This window comes from Hordeum vulgare, chromosome 1H (genome assembly GCF_904849725.1).
Source record: "Hordeum vulgare subsp. vulgare chromosome 1H, MorexV3_pseudomolecules_assembly, whole genome shotgun sequence".
NCBI classification, from domain to species: domain Eukaryota; kingdom Viridiplantae; phylum Streptophyta; class Magnoliopsida; order Poales; family Poaceae; genus Hordeum; species Hordeum vulgare.
Window position 1 is genome coordinate 270978341 of NC_058518.1, and position 17524 is coordinate 270995864.

General features: G+C 44.7%; 1 pseudogene; it reads right to left on the reverse strand.

Moving 5' to 3' along the window:
- Positions 1-328: 328 nt before the first annotated feature.
- Positions 329-1967, reverse strand: LOC123398513 (annotated as a pseudogene).
- Positions 1968-17524: the final 15557 nt, after the last annotated feature.

Sequence of the window (17524 nt, forward strand, 5' to 3'; positions counted from 1 at the left end):
GAACAAAGAACAACTAGAATTAAGCATCTTATAAATTCCATCAAAATTTTCAACCCTGAAATTGCAACAAAGGCAGTGTAGTGGTTTGATAGTGCATAATGATACAACATAAGAACATGGCAGCACAACATGGCATATTGTCTTGGTAGCATATATTAGTACATTGTGTGGTGAAAACTAAAACCAGAGGTTCACTGGAAATGAGTTGACAAGGTGTTCCCTTAATTCCTCCAGTTCCTTATTATGCTGTCATGTGACATTAAACTAGTAATGGAGAGTGTAACAAGTCACAAAAGCAACCGAAGCAATTACAGAACAGCTTATTAAGTCAACTTGTCGGGGTGAGCAGGCCGGCGAGGCCGCACTCGTCGACGAAGATGCGCGCCGACTCGGCGGCCTTCTTGCCCATCATCTTGGCCTTGAGGGACCAGTCGAACACCTTGTTGTACCTCGTGAGGATCCTCTCCTGCACCTCCGTGTAGAACCCCTCCGTGTCTGCGCCATACAACAATAATCCCCTCCATACCACCTATAAGATAAGAAGATGCTTGTCACTGAAGTTACAAGGCTAGACACAAGAGGGTCAACATACAAGACTAAAATGTAGTATAAAAATGGCATCGATAAAAGGTAAAAGCATCAGTAATCAAAACCTGAGAGCCAATAAGCTCCATCGGAAGAGAATTTGAGAAAGTTCACTCCGCTAGAATGCCAGTGCCATGTAGTGCAAGTACCCGCATCATCTTTACCCCTTACACCATCCCTTTCTTCATCAACTTGAGACTTTGCACCATGTGTTCCAGAAAACATGGCCTTTTCGAAACCTCTCTAGATTAAGATCCTCCCTGTTACATCACCACCAGCAACGATTCTCTCACTTGGATGGAAGGCCAGGGTGCTCAACTCTTTTGTGTGACCAAGCTTTATTTTCCTTATATTGTCATGATTGAAATCTTTCGTAGGTATGCTCCATATATAGAGATGTCTCTTATTTGCAATGCCCAAAAACTATCCACAACAACTCGCGGCAATCTTTTCTAGCTTCCCTGTCTGTTTGGATAAAAGAAAATAATGAGATGGTGAAGTTCTATGGATAGAAAAGCCATAAATTCTCATCTGGGCAATGGAATGCGTAAATCTGGAAACCTCACCTGAGCCAGTTCATTACCCACTTGGCACCCTTTGGTCAAGTCATAACTCCTCATCTGCCCCCACAATTCCTTCTTTTTATTAACTGGCTTACCCTTTGCCTTCTCTTGAATAGCCGTCTTGCTCAAAGCTTCAACAGATACGAATGCGAAAGGAGCAAACACCTCGGTTACTTTCAATGTTTTGCTTATGTTGGGAATCACCTGCGCTCAGATAAGAAACAGTATTAGCCCCACGTACGGTACCTCGACTTCAAATCAACAGGCCCAGCACAAGACGATGGACGAGCGGCTCACCATGGAGTGGACCGGGGCATCGACCTTGACCTTCCGCACCAGCTCGGCGGTGGCAAAGTCTCAGTAGATGAGGAAACCGTCGAGCCCCGCCGTCCAGCAATGGCTCGCGAGCTTGGCGGTCCTACTGCTGCCCTTCTATTGTTGATGTTTTAGACGAGGAGGAGATCCACCAGAGCATCGCCGGATCTGGTGAAGAGAGAAGAAATAGGATGGTCAGAGAGAGATAGAGAGAGGGAGAGAGAGAGAGAGGGGGGTACCTGCCGGCGGAGGGAAGGTGGCGTGGCGGAGCAGACAGGGGCACGGCGACCTCAACCCTAGCTGACAGGGAGGTGCGGCGGCGCCGATGGGAGGGCCGACTCGCAGTAGCTCATGGTGACGGCGACTGGGGGCGCGGCACGGAGGAAGGTGCGGCCGGTAGGTGGAGGTGCGGTGGGCGGCCGGTGGGTGGAGGTCCGGTGGGCGGCGCGGGGAGAAGGCGGTGGCGCGGGGAGCAGGTTGACTTGGCGAGGAAACAAAGAGCATGACAGGGGCACGGCTCGGTTTTGGGGGTTTAAAAAAACATTTGGCGGTCCATTTTCGTCTACGCGCGTCTATTTTTGCAGTCTATTTTCATGTGTGTGGCGGACAGGGGCAGGAAGGCGTCGATTTTCCCATGTTACTAATGGTGCACCACCTACATATGCGTCATTAGTAACCCTGGTTACTAATGGCGCACCAGTTGGTGGTGCGCCATTAGTAGTTTTGTTAAAAAAAATTATAGTAGTGGCGCACCACCTACAGATACGCCATTAGTAACCCTGGTTACTAATGGCGCACCAGCTGGTGGTGCGCCATTAGTAGTTTTACAAAAAAACAATTATAGTAGTGGCGCACCACCTACAGATGCGCCATTAGTAACCCTGGTTACTAATAGCGCACTAGCTGGTGGTGCGCCATTAGTAGTTTTGCAAAAAAAAATATATATAGTAGTGGCGCACCGAGTGTGTGGTGCGTCATTAGTGTCCATCACACTAATGGCACACCTGCACATGGTGCGCCACTACTATATAGTAGTGGCGCACTACTTGTCTAGTGCGCCATTAGTGTCTATATCATCTATAGCCCTTTTCCTAGTAGTGCTCTCTCTCCGAAAAATGGATATGAAAAGTGTTTATGAGTTCTGAGTGCTTCCTCTACGAGTGTGAGGTGGTGGATGGTATATATAAACATCTCCAAAAATCCTATAGTTACAACATTACTGCCCAACTCGATGAAACCGAAGTGAATATCGGTGGCACCGATTTGCACAAAAGGTGGCAACTTTAGAATTCTCGGGGAGACTCATATAGGAATATCGGTGGTACAGATATGGTGACCTAGGGCAGTTTCTAGATCTCGGTGAGACCGATTCCAAAACTCGGACATTCCCATTCTTGAAATCGACATACCATCAACTTGGTAACTAATCTCGATGGCACCGAGTGGAATGTTGGTAGTACTGAGATTCTAGTGTTTGGAAAAGGTTCTGTTTCTCGAAAAATCGGTAGGGCTAAATGAAGATATTTATGGCACCGATTTTGATGTATAGGCTTTGGATAGAGAACTTTCTGGGAGAATGACTAAGTATTTTTGGTGGCTATCTCTAAGCACTTGGGCAACCAATTCATCATAGTTACCTCATCCACTTTTCATAGTATTGACTTTCCTATGGACTCAAATGTGATTTCTCATAAAATTGAAATGTAGAGTCTTCTTGCTTTAAGCTTGGCTTATCCTCTTCCTTTCCATGCATCAAGGGGTTTATCCTCACAATCCTTTTGGCAATGCATCTTTGAACTTTTCTGAAATAAACTTGGATAGAATCACTAGTTCAGTGATACATATGTTGTTATTAATTACCAAAACCATCTTAGGGGGAAATTGTGCTTTCACAAAACAATCAAGATTATAAATTAGCCCAAAGGACAAAATAAATCTGCTAAAATATTATAAGATGGCAACACATAATTGGACAATAGTATGTGGCATAAAGCATCATATTCAAGTAGGGGATTATAGAGGGGTGCGGGAATGTGGACCGCTAAAAAGAGATGAGCGGTGATGAAGGTGATCACTGCAGCAATAGTTCCCGTGGCGGCACTCTAGTGCCACCGAGAGAGAGGGGGGAGAGTCTCTCCCTCGTGCTTCCTCCTCCATGGCCTCCCTCTAGATGGGGAGATGCTCTCCCCTATGGTCCTTGGCCTCCATGCCGCCCCTCCTGGATTGGATTTTCTTAGCTATTTTCTTCTCTTGTTCGCGTTTGTTTGCTAGCCTTTCCCCATTTCTTATGTTCCAAGAGATTTGTAGCCCTGATTGGGCTAAACTTTTCAGGGGATTTTTGTCTCTAAATTATATTTCTTGCGGAGAATGAAGGGCTCCAACTACCTTACGAGGTTCCCACAAGGCAACCCACACGTCCAAGGGGTGGGCGCACCCTGTTGCCTTGTGGTCCCCTCGAGCATCGCCTTGCGTTGCTACTTCTTCCTAAAAATTAAATATATTCAATAATATTTCTCCATAAATTTTTATCGCATTTATACTTTGTTTGGTATGGTTTTTTTACTACACATAAACATGCAAATAGCAGGAATTCACACTAGGCACTAGATTAATAAGTTAGTCCATAAGAATCATATAAAAGCCATATAAAAGTGCACCAAAATCATATAAATTATTTCTAACATGGCATGATTACTTCATAAATTATAGATACTTTGGAGACGTATCACCCACCACAAGTGTTCTGCTTAGGCTGCTCGATCACTGCCTAGACGAAAAAACATCATCCAATCCGAACTCACCACCACCCACGTATCCACCTAAATCTAGGCATGATACGGGGACGACCAAAAGCGTTTGGACACACACGCCACGTCATAATCGTCCTACTCTAGCCCACTCGGCTTCACATATATTGGACCCTATCCGCACCCTGGACGGAGTCTTAGCCGCATTCGGCTCCACTCTACTCCCCCAGTACAGTCCTCTCCGCCCATAAGCTACCGTTCAGCGATCTCCTATCATCACCGACATGGTGGGCAGTAGATTGGAGTCCAACACCTTCAGATCCGTTGATCCAGAGCTCGTCCCATGTGGCCCCGAGGATGAGATGGCCATCTGCCTCGCGCTGTGCCGCTCCTTGGAGGAGGCAGCCTCACTATAGCGCTCGGAGTCTTCAATCGGGAATCCATTATGTCATCCCACATGGTGAATGGTTCTGGCGTGAGGTGTGCCTTCGCTGCCTCATCGGGAGCGGAGCAGTTCTTCTGGCGCCCCAACGTGCTGGCGAATACGCACCCGCCATGTTGGCCCGCAGAGGCAGATGTGACCGCATGGGCGTCATCCAACAGAAACATGGTGCGACGTGCTCGGCGTTTAACGCAACGGGCACAAGAGGCGACGAAATCCCTCGTGGTGGTCGTAGGCGAGGCAGAGTCGCGGTCCCTGACATCGCGTATGGTGCACGACCAACCTGGGCGCCACAACCGTGTTGTGGTGAACGTCACCGACTCCTCCCAAGATGGATTCATCATCAATCTCACAGCCACCGGTGACATTCGCGTAAAGGGATCTGACGAGGAAGAGTACATCATGGGATACGATGATGACTCGAGTCCTGTGAGCCGTACGTGTCCCATGTTCTACTTTACCTTGCAGGCCACCTAACCAATAATTCAATGAGCGCAACCGGCTACCGAAATAGACATGGCAGAGACGGACGGGCTCGGCTTATATTAGGTTTAACGTTGCATATAATAATATGGATTTGATGATATCTTGTGATATCAAATGTTTGTGTGTCGTCCGGTCACTATTAGTGGACGTGCCCGGGCGCGTCCACATACGTTTGCTACATGTGGTTATAGATGCTCTAAGTCTTGCATGGGAATCTTGGGCATCTGCAAAACAACTCAAACCTCCACTATATGTCTAGACTGCTATGTCCCGATCCTTTTTGTCATCCAATGGAACCTTTATATGTCCGCTTAGCACTACGAGAGTTCGGACATGCACTTGTTTAACAGAAAGCCTCCATGTGGTCTTCTTCTCTTTGCTTTCACATACATGCATGATCCCCCTCTCCTCTCTGTCTGGGGCGAAGCTAGCAATCTAGCGTGGTTTGGCCAATGCCAATGCATATATGTACTAGTATTAGCCCAGCACAATTTCTAGAATTTGGAGGTGTGCTTCGTGTTGGGCTTGGCTGATGCCTTTTGGGCAGTGGCCGTGACCATGAGCTGACCTAAACCAGAGACAGTTGATCACAACAAGTCCATGTAGCACTAACGCGACTGCTTAGTTTACGAAAAAAAACATGACTTAAAAAAGAAAAACATGACTTAAAAAAGCATGACTCCACAGCAACAAACACACACAGACAAACCCACAGACACGCTGCTGCGGTGGCCCCAATGGTATACGATGACTGGCTCCAGGTGAACCGTTCGACGATCTTCCGCGGCGCCAAACGTGTTTGGTTTTATCCTACGTAGCTTTTCGACAGAGTCAGAGCTGCGCTGCGTGGTTGCAGATGGCTGAGTTTTGTGCGGTTCTTCATACTTCTTCACGTGGCCTTTATAGTGTGTGTTGAGTCGACGATCGCCTAGGGTGAAGTCGGAGTCGTTTGCTTAGGATTTAAGGACGACGATGACGTCTCTAGGGGAGGAGTGATGACGATGACACTTGTGTGCTATCTCAATGAGGCCCTTGTTGGTGGGGTGTGCATGGGGTATGTTTTGTGTGTGCTGCTAAGCGGTTCTAATGGTTTTTCTCGATTTTCCATGTTCGATCGATTTTCCATGATCAACTCGGCTGTCTGGTTTTCGATCGGTTTTCCCAAATTAACTAAACAACTCTTTTCTTCTTAATGAATGCAGGATAACTAGCATTCCGAAAAAGAAACAAAACTACTCGGCTTCGGCCAGTTGGCTGCCCACGAGTTGTTCCTGAGAGAGGGAGGCGTTAGCGCTTAGCTAGGGCACAGGTGCACGACACCCGACAGTTAGTAGGACGTGGGCGTGCAGCCAGCCACCGGCGACCGGCGACCGGCGAGGCGACAACCGGAGGCAGGGACTCCGCGAGGCTGGGATCGTAGAAGGCAGTGGCGACTCCGCGAGGTTTGCAGATTATGGCATCGACGAAAGATGATTAAGTATGTAATGAAAGGTATAATTTTGGTGTCTTTCTTCCCTTGACCGCATCAGTCGAATTGTATTCATTATGGGTATCGATTCTTTCTAACAACCTTCACTTGTCTAATGTGGTTTCTCTCCTTACCAATTCATGATTTATCTATGGTATGTATGTTTCATAGGTCATCTATATGCTCGTCTAGTTAATATAGATGACACATTGACCATCGATCATCCATGTAATCTTCATCAACTGAGTCAGTTAGAGTGCCAACACTTTATTTTTGGATTTTGGTTGTATTTGTTGAACACCAAGTAATATATATCGAGTATTTTAATGAGATATTTCATAGTTGAGTTGTACACGTTTTTTTCGTTCATAAACTCCGTCACACCTGAAAATTGTTCCTCACACGGCTCTCTCTCCTCTCAAGTGGAGACCACACCCTAATATCTCACAACATGCATGTTCCCCTCTACTATCTCTTCTCCCAATCGGGTAATTTATTAAAAATGTTGGATGACTATCTTCTCCGTAATGTTTGGGGACCACGACCGGATGTAAAATTGAACATTTGCCGTGTTTACTTATGAGTGAGAGATTAAGATGCTCTCAGGTTGTTGATTTAACTAGCAAAATATATATAAAATGCCCCAAACACTTATGGTTAGAAATTTCATTTCGGGAAGAATATCAAAATACGTTCGTATGATGTATAACACATTTTTGCTAGTTAAATCACAGACAAAAACCCATGCTCGACTTATATTCCCCTCAAACACATGTTCTTTCCCTGATTACAATTTTCTTCGCTGATTGCAATCCTCATTTTAACCCCTCATACACAGCTATAGACCCCAAAAGGACATTACTACTCCCGGTCCCCAAGCTCATAATGTCCACCGACTTCTTGATGTAACCCTTCATCTAACAAAAGCAAATTTCTATAACACTTGATTGAACGCACGTACGTACTTTTTCTTTCCTGGCGGCTGACATGAAATTAAGCATGTTGCTTTTCGCTCAATTATTTTCAACCAATTTCATAGAGCAGATGTCACGTGGTCGAGTTTCGCGCGGGTACAACATGTCTGTGCTGTGCCGGTCTGCCGTAATTGGCTAAGAACCGTTTAGAGCAATTTTGAGTTTTTTTATGCAAAAGTCCATTTTTCGTTCTTCAATTTTTCAGTCTGGCAACAAAAAATGAACTTTTCTCTTTTTTCCAACTTATATCTATGACTGAATTCGGTTTTTTACCTTGTGGTATATTTGTGACACATATTACCCATTCAGTGAAATTTCTATTGAAATATCAGATTTAATATGGTTTTATCCTGATTTTGCATTTTGTTTGTTTATGCTAGATAGGATCGGCTAATTCGTAAAAAAAGTGTAAAGATCGAAGGGTATCACTGACGATCATGTTCACACTTCTATTAGAGTATCTATAGTCGGACACCTCAAAACCGCCTAATACGTGTAACATCCCAAATTTTGAAATGTTAATATAATTACTAGATTGATTTTTTGTTTTTTTGAGTGATTGAAATTTAAATGAAATTTGAAACATTTTAAAACTTTTGAATGAGAGGAAATAAAATGACTTTTCCCTTTTTCCCGTGAATTCAAATTCATCATTTTAAAATCAGTGAGAGAAGATAACATGACTTCTTCAACTATAAAGAATTTGAATCAAGGTGGCATTTGAATTTCTTTCGGTATTTGATTCGAATTTATTTTTGACACAAGATTTCAACCATAAACTTTTTCCTGACAATATACTTGTCAAGCAAGAAAGAGAGGAGGTGACATGACACCCCAAAAAAAGTCACAAGAAAAACAGTGCCAAAAATTTTAAAGACAAAATTTTCATTTTTATTGGATTTTTAAAAAAAATATGAAGTTTTTATTTTGTGAAAAATCAAATGCGCACGTGGTGGGAAATGTGTTTCGGGGAATTTTGATATATAATACCTATTTTTTGAAAAAGGATAATCCTATTTTTGTGCGGGTATATATTCTTACTAGGTAGGGGAGTAAGTGGTGACGATGTTATTTACCATCAAAAGTACGTTTGAAACAATGTGAAAAATTGTTTTCTCCCAAAACCTGAAAACACGCAAAACATTATGAAGGTAAGTATAACTAGATACATAAATCATGAAGTAGTAATGTTTAACATGTATCCCATGTATCATGTATAATTCACATGTACTCCATCCCTACCAAAGTAAGAGTTGTACTAAGTCAGCCAAACTTATTTTGGGATGAAGGAAGTACATCATAGTGAGGATGTAGAATAGATTCTAAGAGGTATGTCACCCAAATTTTGTGTGCAGTGTAACCAAATACACCATCATCAGCAAAAAACTTTCCCATTTATCACAAAAAGAACATTACCCACTACTAATTGGTTTCACAACTTCACTACTATAATAACAATTATGCATATAAAACTTAATTTGGCCAATAATTAAAATAATAAGTAACCAATAAACCTCCTCAACGATTAGAGACAAAATACATGCCCACATCGCGTTGGGTAAAGATAAGTAAAACTAAAGTTTACCAAGACAACAAGACAAATTAATTTATGATTCTTTATTCCTATAAATCTTGCCTCTTGCGCTTGTGACACCCGAGGCTCAATGGGTTTTGGAACAAGGAATAGCGCGTAAGGACCTGTAACATGCTAAAGGTCTGAAAGGACGTGGATGTCTCCTAGAGGGGGGGGGGTGAATAGGCGCTTTAAAATAATTACGGTTTAGACTTGAACAAATGCGGAGTAAAACAAACGTTTAATTTGTCAAGCACAAAACCTAAAACAACTAGGCTCACCTATGTGCACCAACAACTTATGCTAAACAAGATAAACAAATAAGTGATAGCAAGATATATGACAAGAAACAATATGGCTATCACAAAGTAAAGTGCATAAGTAAAGGGTTGGGGTAAGAGATAACCGAGGCACGCGGAGACAATGATGTATCCTGAAGTTCACACCCTTGCGGATGCTAATAACCGTTTGGAGCGGTGTGGAGGCACAATGCTCCCCATGATACCACTAAGGCCACCGTAATCTCCTCACGCCCTCGGACAATGCAAGATGTTGTGATTCCACTAAGGGACCCTTGAGGGAGGTCACCGAACCAGTATAAACAAGGTTGGGGAAATCTCCACAACTTAACTGGAGGCTCCCAACAATACCACAAAGCTTCACCACAATGGCATATGGCTTCGAGGTGACCACAAATGCTCGGGGCAATCTCCACAACTTAATTTGAGACCCTCACGCTTGCCCGGAGCTTTACACCATAATGATTGAGCTCCAAGGCACCACCAAGCATCTAGGATGCCAAAGCATGCATGAAGAACAATATCTACGGGTACCAAGTACACAAGGGTATTAAGCTTCTCAACTTCTCACTTCCACGTATCACCGTGGAGAACTCAAACCGATGCAACTATTGCAATGGTAAGAACACACGAAGTGGTCAAGTCCCTTGCACTCAAATCCCTCCACAACAACAAAAGCTATGGAGAAATATGAGAGGAAGAACAAGGAGCTCACAAAGAACTCCAAGATTAAGATCCAAGGGGTTCCCCTCACATAGAGGAGAAAGTGATTGGCGGAGATGTGGATCTAGATCTCCTCTCTCCTTTCCCTCAAGAACTAGCAAGAATCATTGGAGGGATTGACAGTTAGCAAGATCTAAGAAGGTCAACAATGGGGGAAGAACACGAGCTCAACACATGGATTAAAAACCAATGGGGAAGAAGACCCCCTTTATATAGTGGGGGAAAGAATCTTACCGTTATCCCCACTCACAACCCGAGCTGAGCGGTACTACCGCTGCTAGGAGCGGTACTACCACGCAACAGGTTCACTAACCAGTGTAGTAAAAAGTTACTACCGTGCCTACCACTACTGAGGCAGAAGGATGCGCAAAAAAAATACTACCACCCAGAGAGCGGTACTACCGCCCAGAGAGCGGTAGTAAAAAACTACTATCGCTCCAAAAGCAGTACTACCGCTGGCCACTGAAACTGCCATCACTTTCACATAGGAGCTTCAAATCGAGCAAACTCAAGCTTGTTGGATTCAGGACAACAAGAGTTATCCAAACAACAGTTGTGAAAATGTCGGCAAGGATACAAATGATATAGAGATGTCACGACTCTATTAATGAAGAACTGACAAAAACTTCCAACATCGAAAACATCATAAAAGATGCATATGGACTCCATTTTCGATGAACTCGAGCTTGTCATGAATATGACCATAATCTCTAAAACTCACAAAGAGAAACACCAAACAAGAACCAAGAAATATGATGCAAGGATGCAAATGGTTTGAGCTCTCAACGAACAATACGATAAAGCTACTCACTTGAGAGCCCCCCTTGATAGTACGACAATTATCCTAAAATAGAAAACCTATCAAGGGCAAACCTATACCGTGCACCTAGTCCTCTTGAGCTGGATGACGATGATCTTGGCTTCCTCAAGATGGACCACCTTTCTTGATTGCGTTGGATTGATCAAGACTAATTGATTGACCCCATACTCACTATGGGTGAGCCACTCTTCAGCACATCTTCACATGTCCATTGCCACCACAATGGACGGCAAGCTTCAAGCATGATATCTTCGTCACACCATGGACGATCACCACTTGATGTCATCCTTCATAGATTGAATGATATATTCCTCTTGACGCAAACCCATGGAGACACACCTAACCCCACATAGAACTCTCACGAAGACCATGGGTTAGTACACAAGAGCATTATGGACAATGCTTAACATACCATCGGATCACTTGATCCCTCTCGATACATCTTGTACACTTTGTGTGTGGATCATCTTGATTTACTCTTTGCTTAGTCTTGATCAACATTGTGTCTTTATGAACAATCTTTGAATAATAGCTCGAATACCACCTTGGTCATCATATAAACTCCTTGAAACCAGCAGATGGACTTCAAGAAGTGCCCATGGACAAATCCTTCCAGTATAACTTAAGGCAACCATTAGACCATAGGTATTGTCATCAGTTACCAAAACCACATATTGAGAAATATGCTCTAACAAGGTCCTTGACCCAAGAGCATAAGATATATTGATGAAACAATTTATTAACTTATGCTTCAAGACTTCAAACTATACTCCTAAAATAAATGTATGATGCGGATAACATTGTCTTGCAACAGGGAAATTTCCCATAATAACAAAGATGCACCCACCTTAATAACCAAGATGAGGTGCACAATGACCGGTATTATAAACATGCTCATCACCCCTTTGTTGAGCATAAGCACATAAATTCAATGATTTTCATAATTCGAATGACCACAAGAAGAGTCTCGTATTGATATACTACCTATTATTATTCCAGCACATCAAGTTCAAATTACAAGGCGATGTGAATAAAATTTAGTTCGTCAAATATCGTATGATCTTGCAGTCTGGAACCAACTATCTTCAACAACTAATGATTCTAGAAAAGCACAAATGCATTTCTATGCTTTGTAGTCATAACACACTCTCAACTAGCATGCCACAAAATATAACTTTCAAGCATATGCTATGCATCTCACAGTTCAAGATCCTTGATTTGATGTACTCACGGCATAAAACAATACCAAAAACTGAGATGTCCATAACAAAATAAGCCGCTCATCGTGGATCCTGGCTTCAAGCTACACACGGTAGCCTATCAATGACTCCAATAATTTTACAAGCTGCGGTTCATCTTCATCATAAAATTAGTTGCCTGAATATCTAACAAAATATGGCCATTTAAGTAGCAAAGGCAATGCTTCACCAACCAACCAATGGAAAGTTTGACCATTACTCGATCAACACCTCCATTGTCAAATTTACTAGCATGTTCCCAGGAGATTCTATATTGCTCCTAGACTGCAAAAATTCATGAGTTTACCAATACAATCCAGATTGTACATTTGTGTGTGCTTATGATTGGTTCAAGAAGAACAAGCTACAAATTTCAATTACATAATACTCTTAGAGAACTCAGTCCAACGTCACAAGTTGTGCGTGCCTATATGTCGATATACGAGCATCCGCCCACAATGTTTGGGGTCATAGGTACTTGAGGTTTTGAGACCTAAGGAAATGTAATAAGAAAAATTGCTCACAATAAAGCAGAACACAATAAAGAAATACTAATAAATTTGTATCGAAACCATTGAATCATTCCTAAGTTGTTCCTCATCATTCCATTCTTTTTCTGCCAAAGGCTCATCGTGTCCCGATTTGAGCTTATCGTGACTTCCTTGGCATGAACAATGAGGTTGAACGACAAGTGGACAAATGTTGAGCCCTGGCATCATTAAGCATAGTACAAGGGCCTAATCATCATCTATAATATTGGTTAACAAGAAGTAATGTTTATGGTGGTTGTATATTGACCGTCGACACCTCAACGGCTGAGCATAAAGAAATATTTCATGTATTAGTTGAACTGATGGATGAACTAGCCAGTGCATATTTGTTCTTGATGTTGGGCCTATATGTTGGATATCATTAGATACCTTGTCCTTCCTCGGCGGGTTGTAAGACAAGGTGACTACAGTGACTATCATTTCTTGGGTGATGCACGAGTATGTGGAATTTTCAGTCTGTTTGAGGTGGATCAAAGGAGGTCTGTTAGTGATTAAGTGTGGGGAACCGAGGTATCAAACCAACTTCCTTCATTTTCTCTAGCGGCATGGGAAAGCCTTGTCCTATCTCAACATCGGGATCCAGCTAGCGAGAAGGCATGAGCTGGTCGATAGGTTTCTGAGAGTGATAGATTCAACAAGTAGTATGGAAATACTCTCGAGGTAAACCCATGTTGTTGCCTCCCTTGCTTGGCCAGATAAGGCAATGTTGAGATGTTTGGGTCGTTCCTTTGTGAAAGGTTGATAACCAACAAATATAGGGGATCGCGACAGTCTTCGCGGGTAGTATTACACCAGAATTTATTGATTCTATGCAAGGGGATCCAAAGAATATTTATTGGTATTAGCGGTTGAGTTTTCAATTCAAGCACACCTCCGATATCTCTTTGCAGCAAAAGTTGTAGCACCACAGCAAAATACTAGCAGTACACGTAAGACTAGCAATTTTTTAGTCATTGTAAGAGTGGTAACAATAGTAACTTAGCAAGATTTAGTATAGGAAAAGCGTAGGCACGTGGACTGGTGATGGATAATGATTTAGATGAAATTTCTTATCTAACAGTTACATGCTAGAGAGACAACGAACTAGCTCCAATTCATCATTGTAATGTAGGCATGTATTCCGTACATAGTCATGCGTACTTGCGATAAGAACTTGCATGACATATTTTGTGCTACCCTCCTATGGTAGCGGGGTCCATAAGGAAACTAACGAATAGTACGACCTTCTTTTAATAGATAAGCAGAACAAAGCATTAACACATATTGAATACATGAACTCCTGAAACTATGGCAATCACCAGAAAGAATCCCGACTATTGTCACCTCGGGGTATGCAGATCATGACATGTAATATGTGCGTATAACTTGCAACAGCGGATCCAAAACACTCTCATATCCGTAAAAGCATAATAGGTTCATATCTGAAATCATGGCACTCCGGCCCTTGGGAGAAGCATTAAGAATAGCATAGTCATAGCAACATCAATCACAGAACATAGTGGATACTAGGGATCAAGCCCTATCAAAATAATTTGATTACATAATCAATCTCATCCAATCCCATCACCGGCCAACAAGCCCACAAAGGAATTACTCACTCCTGGTGGTGAGTATCATGATGGTGTTGATGAAGAAGAGTTTGGGATGACGACGGCTGTCGGATTTTGGGCTCAAAACCCTAAAGGTTCAAACTCAGAGGCTTGTACGAAGGTCTCTCACTGGCTCGCCTCAGCTAGCTCGCTACTCGCTGAGACAAGGCAGAGAACTCACTCGATGGTGAGGAAGACAAGTAACACGGCAGTTTACCCAGGTTCGGGCAGTTGAGAAGCGTAAAACCCTACTCCTGCTTTGGTGGATTGCCTCTCTTGGAGGTGGGTGGATGAACTAGTACAGTGCTCGGGAGCCTCCAGAGGCTGGGAGGTTTTTCATGGCGCTAGTGGGTCTTGATTCTATTCTTCCTCGCGAGGGCCTTGCCTTGAGTAGTGTAGTGCTCGGGTGTGTTCGCTTAATGGAGTGGGCCAGCCCAAGGACACAAGTAGGCAGGTCTGGGTACCTCCATTTCCAGAATGCCGAAAGTAGCCCCCGGGCCCACGGCGTGCTCGGATTGGCTTTTGGGAGAAGCCCCGGGGGCGGCCTGAGGCACCGCAGGCCTTGAATGCGTGTGGGCCAGGCCAGTGCGTGTCACGCGACTAATTTTGGGTCTTCCTTGTCTTCTGTCTTTAACCGAGTTATTAGGAGCCTGGCTTGTTGTGTCGGTGCATTACTCCATTCCCTTCTCCCACACTCGCTCTTCCTCCTCGGTCACAAACTCCAACCAGCGTCTCCCAGATCTAGCATACCGTCGTTCCCTTGGTAGTCCAGCGATGGCGCCCGCCGGCAAGCAGAAGCCACAGGCGCAAGGTCCTGTCCAGGTTCCCCCGCTCTTGGAGTACGCCCTTTCCAAGGACGCGGATCTCGTCCCTGTGCTTCCATGGACTGTGACCGAGTCCAACGAGCATGGGTGGACCCCGATCTGGCCTGACGCCATAGAGAAGTGGCCTGCGTCGAAGGCGGTCTACCCCTTCTTCCTCCATAGTGTCTATGCCGGGCCAGTGCCGCCTTTCTCCCGGTTCTTCACCGCCATCTTGAATCATTATGGGATCCAGGATCTTCACCTCCAGCCCAATCTGTCTTGCTCATGTTCGTCTTCGCTTTCTACTACGAGGCTTTTGTAGGCGTGCGACCTTCAATAGCCCTCTTCCGCCATTTCTTCAGCCTGCTCCTGCATGACGCCGCCCATTTGTCGGCATGTGTCTCCTTCATGGTGGCCCAGAGCGACAATCTACTCCTGAAGGCCGGGAAGAAGGTGGAAAACTTCAGGCACCGTTGGGTATTCATGAGTCTCAAGGACGCCAACCCTCGGCTGGAGGAGCCGAAGGGGTTGCCGGAGAAGACTTCCGCGTGGAGCTCAGCGAAGCTCTCCGACCCTCGGGCCGTGCTCGTACTGGAGCGCTTCTCCTACGACATCAGTGCCAAGAGGCTGACCGGCGGGATGATAGTGAAGGAATTCTTGGTGCAGCGCGTGGCGCTTCTTCAGGCCCATTCCAGGCCCCTGTGGGACTACTGGGCTGGTGACGATGAGATCAGGCTCCGGTCCCCGGATCTTCCCGCCAAGGAGCTGAGCAGGGTCGTGGCAATCTTGCTGGGCGGTGCGTTGGGGAACGTCGCATGGGAAACAAAAAATTTCCTACGCACACGCAATACCTATCATGGTGATGTTCATCTACGAGAGGATATTTCCGATCTACGTACCCTTATAGATCGCACAGCGGTAAGCGTTAAGAAATGCGGACGATTTAGTGGAACAACTTGCGTGATTCAAATTACCATAGTCTTACACTCCATCCCACGATCTCATCACGATCCGTCCTGTGAACTTCATCGCGATCTGTCCCGCGATCTCATCATGATCCTTCCCGATCTAGTGCCGAATGGACGACACCTCCGCGTTCAGCACACGTACAACGCGACAATGATCTCGGCCTTCTTGATCCAGCAAGAGAGACGGAGAGGTAGATGAGTTCTCCAGCAGCATGACGGCGCTCCGGAGGTTGGTGGTGATCTATCCCAGCAGGGCTCCGCCCGAGCTCCGCAGAAATACGATCTAGAGGAAAAACCGTGGAGATATGTGGTCGGGCTGCCGTGGCAAAGTTGTCTCAAATCAGCCCTAATACCCTAGTATATATAGGAGGGAGGGGAGGGACCTTTCCTTGAGGCTCAAGGGAGCCCCAAGGGGTCGGCCGAACTAAAGGGAGAAGTCCTTCTCCTCCAATCCTAGTCCAACTAGGATTGGAAAGTGGAGTCCTTCTCCACCTTCCCACTTCCCCTTTTTTTTCTCTTTCGTTTTTCCTTGGTGGTGCCATGGCCCTCTCTCGGCTGTCCCACCAGCCCACTAAGGGCTGGTGTATCACCCCTAAGGCCTTGGGCCATTCCCGGGTGGGTTCCCCCCCTCCCGGTAAATTCCCGGAACCCATTCGTTACTCCCGGTACGATGCCGGTAATGCCCGAAAACCATCCGGTAACCAAATGAAACAAACCTATATATCAATCTTCATTTCCGGACCATTCCGGAAACCCTCGTGACGTCCGTGATCCTATCCGGGACTCTGAACAACATTCGGTAACCAACCATATAGCTCAAATACGCATAAAACATCGTCGAACCTTAAGTGTGCAGACCCTGCGGTTCGAGAACTATGTAGACATGACCCGAGACACTCGTCGGTCAATATCCAATAGCGGGACCTGGATGACCATATTGGATCCTACATATTCTCCAAAGATCTTATCGGTTGAACCTCAGTGTCAAGGATTCATAGAATCCCGTATGTCATTCCCTTTGTCCTTCGGTATGTTACTTGCCCGAGATCCGATCATCGGTATCCGCATACCTATTTCAATCTCGTTTACCAGCAAGTCTCTTTACTCGTTCCGTAATACAAGATCCTGTGACATACACTAAGTCACATTGCTTGCAAGGCTTGTGTGTGATGTTGTATTACCGAGTGGGCCCCGAGATACCTCTCCGTCACACGGAGTGACAAATCCCAGTCTTGATCCATACTAACTCAATGGACACCTTCGGAGATACCTGTAGAGCATATTTATATTCTCCCAGTTACATTGTGACGTTTGATACACACAAGGCATTCCTCTGGTGCCCGTGAGTTATATGATCTCATGGTCATAGGAATAATTACT